Source organism: Lissotriton vulgaris, chromosome 4_1 (genome assembly GCF_964263255.1).
Source record: "Lissotriton vulgaris chromosome 4_1, aLisVul1.2, whole genome shotgun sequence".
Classification (NCBI taxonomy): domain Eukaryota; kingdom Metazoa; phylum Chordata; class Amphibia; order Caudata; family Salamandridae; genus Lissotriton; species Lissotriton vulgaris.
This window is the reverse complement of record NC_141691.1, coordinates 2,136,471,649-2,136,482,416: the sequence shown is the minus strand read 5'-3', so window position 1 is coordinate 2,136,482,416 and position 10,768 is coordinate 2,136,471,649.

Sequence of the window (10,768 nt, the reverse complement as noted above, 5' to 3'; positions counted from 1 at the left end):
GGTGACTTTAGACGTCTGTTGAGAGACCTATTTTTTCCGATACAAATCATATAATAACAGAGGCTTCTCTTTCTGTCCATGTGTTTGCTCCACACAGGGCATTAGATGCTCACAGTGTTCTAGCTGGAGGACGAGTATCCTTCCACTTTAAACTATCAACACTCTCCTCCCCACCTGTCCACACTCATCCTTTCTAAACACCCTCAGTGGCCCTGGCAGTGGCCACTGAAGGGAACACTGGCCCCTCTGATAGAAGAATGGACCCCCCCTAAAAGGGGGGAGGATCTCAAGCACATCATCAGAGGGACAGACCCTAAAGTCCCTTAACCAGGTGTAGCACACAAGGCACAGTAAAGGGTTCAGCAGGTGGTTCCAGCCCCAGGCAAAGCATTGAAAGCCCACATGTAGACCCCAAACCAGCAATATCGATTGAAACTGAAAGAGGAGGCGAAGGTGAGACTGGGGCCCTAGTCTGGGAGTCACTGCTGTCCTGAGGCTCAGCAGCACCACAGTCTTCAAGCAGCCAGTAAGGAGCAGCTCACATCAGGGAAGGAGCGGCTTTCAAGATGCCATCGCCCACACTAGCCTTAATCCACTTAGAGTTGGGATTGACATATGTGACTAACGTGGGAACCAATGAGGGTGGTCAAATGGTTGTTAGTGATAGTCCCTGGAGACAACTAGGAGATATAGAAGAGGTGTAGAGTGAGGCCATCACAGGGAAGGGCTGAGAGCGAAAACAGGCGCTTGAAGCTATCATACATGGGTTAGACAGAGTCTTTGAGGAAGCACTTTCTGAAAAGTAATACAATATGGAACAAATAAATATATAGATTTGTTCAAGTTGCTACACAGGGAAGATATAAGGATGAATCTAAGGCAGAGAAGAGAGTGTTGGCCATGTGTCCTAGTGTACCGACCAATATAGATACATGGTCTGCAGCTTTTACTATTTTACCAGTATCTTTTGATGAAAGTTGTCCACTCTCTCTCTCGTACAAATGACTTGAACCCGCAAAAGCACAACAGGAGGCCTAACCTCCTACCCAACACCGAAAATGTAGACTTCCTTCGTTAACACATTAAGGGTCTCCTCCTCACTTCTGGAATTCCATTTGTCTTCAGAGCTCCACTAACCATAAGGGCTAAATTGTTCTTCACCTTTCCTCTGGAGGGGGGCATGTAATGAAATGCCTCTTTTTGCATATTCACCTTCACATTTTTGGACTGATGCTGCTGGTTTTTTGGAAAATGTGCTGAGTCCTGCTAATTAAACATCAGTGTCAGTGTGTTAACCCTATACAATTTGGACATATCTAATCTGGAAGGACTGACTTATGTATAAGTACCTAGTATATGTTACCCAGGGCAACCAGGGCATGTAAGACAGAGGTCCTGATTGGCAATGGGGTTACTCCATCACAACTTTGACGGATATCCTGTCCACTGAAATATAAATCCAATAGGATATAATGGATTTTATATTTAAGTAGACGGGATATCCATCACCAATGTGATCGAGTGACCCCTCCGCCGAGCTCTAAATCAGCCCGAGAGTGTCCACTTTGGAAGGACAGTGGTTTTAATGACAAAGCCAACTTATCCCTTTACATTACATGTACGCCTCCCATTAGGAAGGCCTGTAGTGTTCTAGGGCAGGAAGCTATATTTTGTTAAGTAAGACATATGTTTTGCCATATAAAATTGTACATTTGCTTTGGGTAAAGTTGGTAGCCCCTTTGCAAATAAGGAGTTAACGGATGGCATCCCAACCTTGGTAACTTTTGACTGGGACTGACAAACATGGCCGTGTGAGGTATCAACCTAATCATGGCATTGCATGCAACCTGATGCCAAGGTCCGTATTAATGTCACTATTGAGCGAAGGCAACTTTGAGAAAATTGCCACTCTGTGCTCTGCTCATCCAACAGCCTTAAAAAAACCGCAAAATACCGCAATAGGACGCAATGTATTTTGGAAGTCCAAATACACACAATGGGAGAGAACTTTGCACCACAACATAATGCTGCTACCAATAACTCCCTGGACGGATCACATGATAGAGTAAGAAAAAGATAAAATAAGATCACACCAGCACAATATGTATTTGTTATGAAATCACTTTACTGTGCAAATCCTGTTTAGCGGTGGTATGTACCCTGAGCAGTGCTTAGCATTACTTAGCTGCGATGGGGCATTACATGGATGGTACATGGTGTTCCCATGCAAACACCCTTGCCTCTTGATGCAAAACCCAATCTACAAAATCATGGTAGATCGGGTTTAGTGTGAAACGTCAGTGCCTTTTCTGACTTTGCATGCGTGATGCACTGTGCAGCACATATACAATGGGGGGAACTTTTTCGGTACTGGTGGGGTACCTTCCCAGAACAAAACCTATGGTAGACTCAGGAACACACTCTTGAGCTATGTTGCTAAAGTGTGTACTGGGTACAAGGCAGCTAAAATCAGCACCAGCCCCAGAGAGAGGAGAGACCCATATCTGTGTAAACATGGTGGCCTCCTGCTTCCCTCCCTGTCACGCAATGCAGTGCTGCGGAAGATGTCATTTGTGCTGTGCATCTTCACTGTTTGGAAAAACTGGGCCTAGGAATCTAAGATGCACCTGTTGGAACGAGGAAATACGATGTGAAATGAGTACCATGATGTGGGTAGGCCAGAGAGCGACAATGCTAATAAATGCAATTTTCATAAATACAGTGTCAATGTCTGGTCTGGAGGCTCTGTGGACTAATGTGTCCACTGCAGGGCCCTGTGTTGGACCTCATGGTCACCGGTTCAAATCCCGGTGGGTCCACTCAGCCTTTCATCTGTCTGAGGTCGATTAAATGAGTACCGTGATGTGGGTAGGCCAGAGAGCAACAATGCTAATAAATGAAGTATTCATATGTACAATGTCAATGTATGTCATAATCTATGCCTTCACAACAGTGCCCCTTCACCTGTTCCAATGCCAATCAAATAACAGGTGTGGAGTGGTGTGGCTCACTGGTTAGAGGCGGCAGACCCATAAGCAGAAAACGGCCCGGGACCAGGGTTCAATTCCCGACGCGGCAGGGTCGTGGACCAGGGTCAAAACGGACTTGATAATTCTCGCCTCGGTGCCTACTCTAACCAGGAAACACAATCGGCAGCTCTGAGCATTAAGCTAGTCTCATCTCTACAATGGCCCCCCACAGATGCCGGGGATGCCTTGGGTCACCTTGGAGATACCCGGAAAGGGACCTTCTCACAGGGAAAACCAGGACGGGTTCCCCAGCGGTCTTCAGCGCCAGGATACTCCATGGAGTCGCAGTGCGCTTTACAAGTACACCCACATTTACATTTACAGGTCACAGGTGGGTCCCTCATAACCCATAGATAAGAGCATGCAAGGGGACTACCTTAATCGATGCCACAGATAGATAGTTATACTACAAACAGGTCATCTGCAGCTGGACTCAAAAAAACATTTGGTCAAAGGCTCACGTTCCCCAAAAATACTTCAAAGCTAGATGCCACATGTAGATAGAAACACTCGGATAATCAGGATACAACATGCACACCACACTTAGTGAGCTGGCGTTCCTCATACCAGACATCTGGATACTTCTTAATGTATGAATGCAATGCCTTTTAAGAATGCAGAAATCGATTTATGGCACTTCACAAGATGTGTATAAAAGCAGCCAAAACATTTTACACCGAGAGACTTTCCTCAGATGCATTCTGTAAAGACTCTCCCTGTCGCTGTGTTTAATTAAACCAACGTGTTCATCTTTTGCCAAACACCTCTTGTCTTTTCATTTGTTTCAGGAAACTTCCTAGGCACTCGTCACAAGCCGACTGGACTATGGAAACACCCTCTACGCCGGAACCACAGCCAAGCTACAGAAAAGACTCCAACGCATCCAGGACGCCTCCGCCCGACATATCCTGGACATCCCTCGACGCAGCCACATCTCCGGCCACCTGAGGGAACTGACTCCCCGTCAGCAACAGAATCACGTTCAGACTCCTCACCCACGCACACAAGTCCCTCCACGACCTGGGCACCAAGTACCTCAATGACCACCTGACCTTCTACACGCCCACCCGCCATCTACGTTCGACAAGCCTCGCCCTCGCCGCCGTACCACGCATCCGAAGAGCCACCGCTGGAGGAAGATCCTTCTCCTACCTGGCGGCCAAGACATGGAACTCCCTTCCCACCCACCTTCGGCTGACCCAGGACCATCTCGCCTTCAGGAAACAACTCAAGACCTGGCTGTTCGAGCAATAGCAGACCCCCTTCCCCCAAGCGCCTTGAGACCCTCCGGGTGAGTATTGCGCTATACAAATGCTATGATTGATTGATTGATTGATTGAGCAACATTTTGGTGAGACAACCGGGAAAGATTGGTTTCTTGAGCCCAACTGCCGCCAAAAGGACAAGGACTCGAGCCTGAATGGATTCATCTGCATAAACAAAGACGAAGAGCCGACGCCATCATTGATTTGAAAGTCTGCTGAATCCGCGGGGCAGAGGTCGTATGGAGGCAGCCTTCACAGGGTAAGAGACTTAATCTGATCCTTAGTCCCAGTGACTGCGGGGCAGAGGTCGTATGGAGGCAGCCTTCACAGGGAAAGAGACTTAATCTGATCCTTAGTCCCAGTGACTGCGGGCAGAGGTCGAATGGAGGCAGCCTTCACAGGTAAAGAGACTTAATCTGATCCTTAGTCCCAGTGAGCAGCGTATTGCAAACTTAGAAGCGTGGATACATTTAGCTTTTTCTCTAGTCAGCACGATAGAGAGGGTAAAGTTGGCTTCTACTGTTTTGGGGTCACTGTAGGGGACACACGGTACACCTCATCCCTGAGTGGTAGTAAAGCATCTTCTCTCCCTTGGCTGTAGGTGCGAGGTAAATGCTAAGTTTTGAACAAAAAGAATAGTTTTTTTTCTGTTAACCATTCTAGACTGATATTTATATTTCGTAATATGATGCATGTCTAAACGTTATGTCGTGTTAAGTTAGTCTCTGCAATTAATGAAATAGTAACGCATCTTTGGGAGCAGGATTCAATGTTTGCTAGTTTACTGCTATAGATCGACTTGAGGAAATATAAATTTTATGGTCAAGATGTGTTCCCTAGCGCGCACCCCACCGTCTCCATGTACGAATTAAGGTGCATGTAACTTCCCTCCTGTACCAGCTATGAAGACGCAAATACATTTGCGTCCAACGTTAACATGTCCTCTTTCAGACCCACCCTGAATGGGTTGAATGGTCCGTTCCTAAGTATGCTATGCCAACGTCTTTTTGTAGTGTACTTCTCTGTTTTTCAGCTCTAGCTGAGTAGGCCCTGAATTTCTACCACCGAGCCTCTTTCTTGGCTTCTGACTCCAAGGGGCCTCTGCCCAGGCTGCCTCTGTACCCGTGAACTCTGACTTACTTTCAGCGCGGCCCCTCGCGCTCAGCTCAGCCTGCTGCCTGCCAAGATTGACTATAACCTTCGAGTTATCTGTTCCGCTCCTCGAAAATACATTCCTACCTACTAGCTTCAGTAAACATCCTCCCAGCTGCAGAGCCAGAGGGCCGACCTGTCTCAGTGCAAGTAATTCATAGCTCCTGTTACCATGCTTCCATGGAAGGCCCCGTGCCCCACGCTTTCTCATGGAGACACTTAGGCGCTTATACACGCATCCACAGTTAGCATAAGAATAGCTTCTGCCCTAGAAACCTTTCCGCTCAGATAATATGGTTCCTAAACATCAGATATCAGATATGATAGACGTACAAGTTGATCTGACATGCCAGACTTCTGTCTCTTTCCGTCAGTGTAAATGTCAAGTCCCCTGCACCCCTCCAATCACACGTCATGCAGCTGCGCGCGCATCCAAGCTTCCGATTTCTGCTGACATTGCCACATTTCTGCTTAGTGCCACCCACCCGTGACACCTATCAGTGACGTTTCTAGCACACACCTCTAGTTCACGCCTCTTGATTACGTACTAGTACCACGTGTATACTGTTATCTTGTCTTCTCTCAGCTGTTACGCCTCCTGCACTGTTGCTTATGGCATGAATTAAGTATATAAGCTATGTACTGTTAATAAAATGTAGCGCTCTATCCCTTCTGACACCCCTGTGGTGGTCAGAATCCGATATCCTGGTCACGACCATTCCTTTTTAAGGAATAAAACCCCTAAGAAACTCTAACACCACGGACTCTGTCTTTTTTCTTCCGATCTGAGTTATTATTGATTAAGTACTTACCTGCATAGAAATTAAGAGAGTAAATTAATTATTTACATTATTTTGGCGCCCGAATAGGGACCCCTCCCCCACCTCACGCGCCGGTTGGCGCATTGCAAGCTCTGTCCCCTGCCATCAGTTAGATGGAACCTACGCGTACCGGCAGGATTTCCTGCATCTCCCTCTGACCCACGGAGGTGACGGAGACTGCGATCAGTGCCCAGACGAGGCGGTGAGGAGTGCGGAGGATCCCGACCAGAGCCTAGCCGAAAGAAGCAAGGTCCGAGGTGTCAAGAGGCCCACCAGGTTTTCCGAAGTTTTCCGAAGTGTCGAGTCGAGTCCAGTCGAGTTTTCCGAGGCCTTCTGTTCCGTGCTTCCCGGTGAGTACCATTGCTGGGACGTATCTAGACGGGTTTGGGTACACAAGTCCGGTCTGCACTGTTTTTAGGCAGTGTATCTGTACTGTTTAGCAGTATATCTAGTATTCTGAACTTCTGAATTTCTGCACTGTTATACCAGTGTATCTGTACTGTTGAGCAGTACATCCAGTACATCCAGTATAGGGGGTAGTCATCTATGTTTCAAATGTCTTTTCATGTGATTAATGTCGTGGTATGAATGTGAATGTGACCGTTTTTATGTGAATTATTGTGTCTCTCGTAAAATTAGCCATACCCAGTATTAAGTAAACTAAGGATTGAGCATTCAGTAATAAGTAAGCAAAATGCCGTTTTTCAACAAATTAAAGCAGATAGGAACTAGGAAAGGGATACTAGAGGAAGAAATTCCTATCCCCCCTAGGGACACTCCAGGTAACTTTATGTACCATAAACATGGCATAGACGCCATATTGTATCTAGACTTATGGACTGACTATACTAAACACCTAGACGAAAGACACCGATGGCCCGTTAACGGAACATGGGATGCCGAGTGCATCATGAAGGTAGAAGAAGCACTATGGAAAAAGAAAGCCAGACAATCTCAGAAAGACGCCATAGAATTTTGGCGTAAGGAATCACATAAACGTGCTGAAAGAGCACTCCGTAGAGAAGACAGACTTAAAGAATCAGAGAAAGCACAGGAAAATGAGCTAGTTACCGAGGGGATCCGAGTAAAAAGTGAACAGATAGACCGCGCACGACATAATCTTGTGAATAGTATGTATCTTGTGGCCGAGGGTACACCTGAGGCCCTATCAGAAATACCGAAAAACTTACCGTCACCATTAGTTCCAACTAAAGTAATGCATAAGACTACTAAAGACATATTCCTAAATTCATATTTAGAGGATGTAGTACCAGCTTACACCAATCTGCCTGTTCGTGCCCTGCCTACTGACAGGGACGGGGGTGGCACCCCGCCCCCAGATCATGTTCCGCCAGTACCACGACAGACCTCCCCCGTTCCGCCAGCCCCGCCACTTCCTGCACTCAAAACAGACCTACCGAAACCACGTTTGCCTGATCTAACAAAACGACAAATTCAAGTACAAAAACAGACTCCACAGGGAGACAATGCACAAGCCTCCGCTTCAGGGGGTGCGACCGCGGGTCCTCGGACCCCGCCATTTACACACAGATTAAATCTCAGGGATATACAGAGTCCTCTCACGTTCAGGTCTCCCCGCTTGGACGCATTCAAGGAAAACATTTCAGTTTGTAGATACGATCCAGTACCCGGTAAAGACGATCTAATGATATTGGCATCACTACCGTTAAGATCTGCTACTGATATCTTGCTATGCTATGTAGGAATGAAGGACCGTCTAGATAGAATATATGAGTTTGTTCAGACAGGGAAAGACCCTGACAGTATCAAGAATGCCATGGAAAACCAGAAAGTTGACATTCAAGCACAGATACTACGATTTTTCATAAATTGTCTAATTAGAGAACGAGATAGGCCTGGAACAGATCAGAGTGAATTAGATGCACTGAACAAGTGGGGTCAAAATATAGCCGATGGAAAACACGACAAGGGGACTTGCATAGCCAGTATGTATAGGAAAATTAGAAAAGCAGTGATAGCAGTACACGAAAAGGGCAAAGAACAAGCTTCCTCCGAGGAGGAAGAAGAACTTGTAGAACCAGAAAGGACTACGGATACTATAGCGTATGTGGGTAAGGGAACTTACCTTAGGAAGGGCATCCGTCCGGAAAACAAGAGAGTCTTTCTCTCTGCTTTAAAAAATCAGAATTCGTCTGAACATCAGTTCCAGGAAACTGATAAAAGGCTTCGAGACCGAATGGGGTACCATGTACTCAATTCTATGGATGAACAGGAACTAGCCCGGTCAGCCGTATTATGGGCCGAAAATCCAGACATGTATAATGATGATACATTAGCGCAGACATTCCTGAACCTCTCCCCAGACGAACAGAAATTGGCAGGTGTATACATGATTCAGCACCTCCTCATCAAGTACAGAAACCATCATTCCGACCCAGGTCCCTTACACGAAACACTAGAAGCCCTACTTATGGACAGATGGAGAGGTTTCAGTACCAAGTTAATACAAATAATTCTAGAACAACGACATAAATATAACACCTTCATAAGCCCTGAATATGTTCCCGCCCCGCCTCCAGAAAGGAAAACGTACCACATGCAATGCGGGGGTGGCATTGAAAGTCAGAACCCCTTACGAGAAGTACACCCAGTTATGGGTACAGATAATATCTTGAAACGTGTGTATGTACACACGCCATTAACCAAGCTAGAACTGTTAGAAATGAAGAAACTAGTCCCGTGTCATGATAAAGACCCTGCAGGTTTTCACAGAGAGCTTAAAGACATGTTACTAATGGGGGATTACACGTATGATGATATTATGAAAATGTTGAAAGTATTATTGCCCACGGGTATCTTCGAGAAATTGAAGGAAAAGGAATGGGAGGTGGGGGACACAAAGATTGCATGGGCAATGAAATAGAAGACGAAGAAAGAAAACGGGTCCCAGGGGTAGGCCTAGGGGATAAGACTAAAGCATTACCCGGTCTGATAGTACAGGTCCTGCCAAGATTATTGACGACTAGAAAGGAAGATTGGGACGCGATCTCGTCCTGTAAACAGAAACATGATGAAGATACTAGTGACTTCTATTCAAGATTCGAGAAATGTTTTATTATTAACAGTGGCCTCAAACCAAGTAGCGAGTCATATCCGCATCTTTTTGTATCTAAATTAGTCGAGAACTCTCTACCATTAGTTAAAAACAGAGTGTACAAAGTTGAAAGTACTTGGCAGGCAAATACGCCATCCCAGATGTTACAAATGTTACAATATCACCAGAACAGAATTAGAGAAGAACAAGATCAGGAACAGAAACGTATGAAAGACACGAAGATGAAAATGTTAGTAGCACAGACGGTCCCAACCGACGGACAGAGAAAAGGTGGGGCCCAGACAAGTCACCCTACAGCTCCCGTTAAAGGGACATGTAATTACTGCAAGCAGCCAGGTCACTACGTACATGAATGTCCAGTCCTGAAACATAACATAGCAACAGGTAAAACAAAAGAAAGACCGCATCCGCCTAGACAAGACCATAACCAGCATCAGTCTTCACAGAATACACAAAATACACAGCCTATGCATGCTTCTTCGCCTCCAGCACAGACAGTAGCGGTACCACAGCCACAGCCCATTGCCGCGACTCAGCAAGTTTCACAACAGATGTACCAGTATGCCCAGTCTGCGTACCCAGATTACCCCCGATATACATGAAACAGCCTAGAGAGGGAAGGCGGCCTGCCTCTTATTGAAATTCCTGTAGATCAAGAAGGCCCTTATGTACACAGTCAGGTATTGGGAAAAGATAGAAAGTTTTTAATTGACACAGGGGCAAGTCGCACCACAATCAGCCATGATGAAGTCCCAGGGGCACCCCTCTCAGGCTCACAGAATGTTTCCCTTGGTTTTTCAGGACAGCCTATTGTAAATGAGGTATCGGAACCAGTACCCTTGGCTGTGGGTCCATTATCACGTATTACAGACCTGTTACTCACGAAATCATGCCCAGAAAATCTGTTAGGAATCAAAACTCTGAAAGCTCTAGGAGCTATAATATGCTGTTCCCCGGAGGGAGTTAGACTCTTTCTACGGGATTTCAAGGGTCACTATGTTTTAAGAGAGTTTGATGTCAGATTGAAAAATGTGCCAGATTACTTGTGGGCAAAGGGCCCAACTGATGTAGGTTGCATGCATATCACTCCATACCGTGTTACACTCAAGACAGGTGTTGTTTTACCGAGAATCAGACAATACAAGTTACCACCCGATGCTGTAGTGGCTTTACTGAAAATCATTGAAGAGCTCATTGCCCAAGGAGTGGTCGTAGAGACCGACTCCAATGTCTGTAATTCACCCATCATTCCGATTCTTAAACGTACCGACCCCAATGCACCGCCAGTATATCGGCTGGTGATTGATTTAAGAGAATTGAATAAATGTATTGTACCACAATACCCTGTGGTCCCCGACATCTCTTCCTTATTGACTGCTATTGATTCTGAAGCAACGTTCTTCA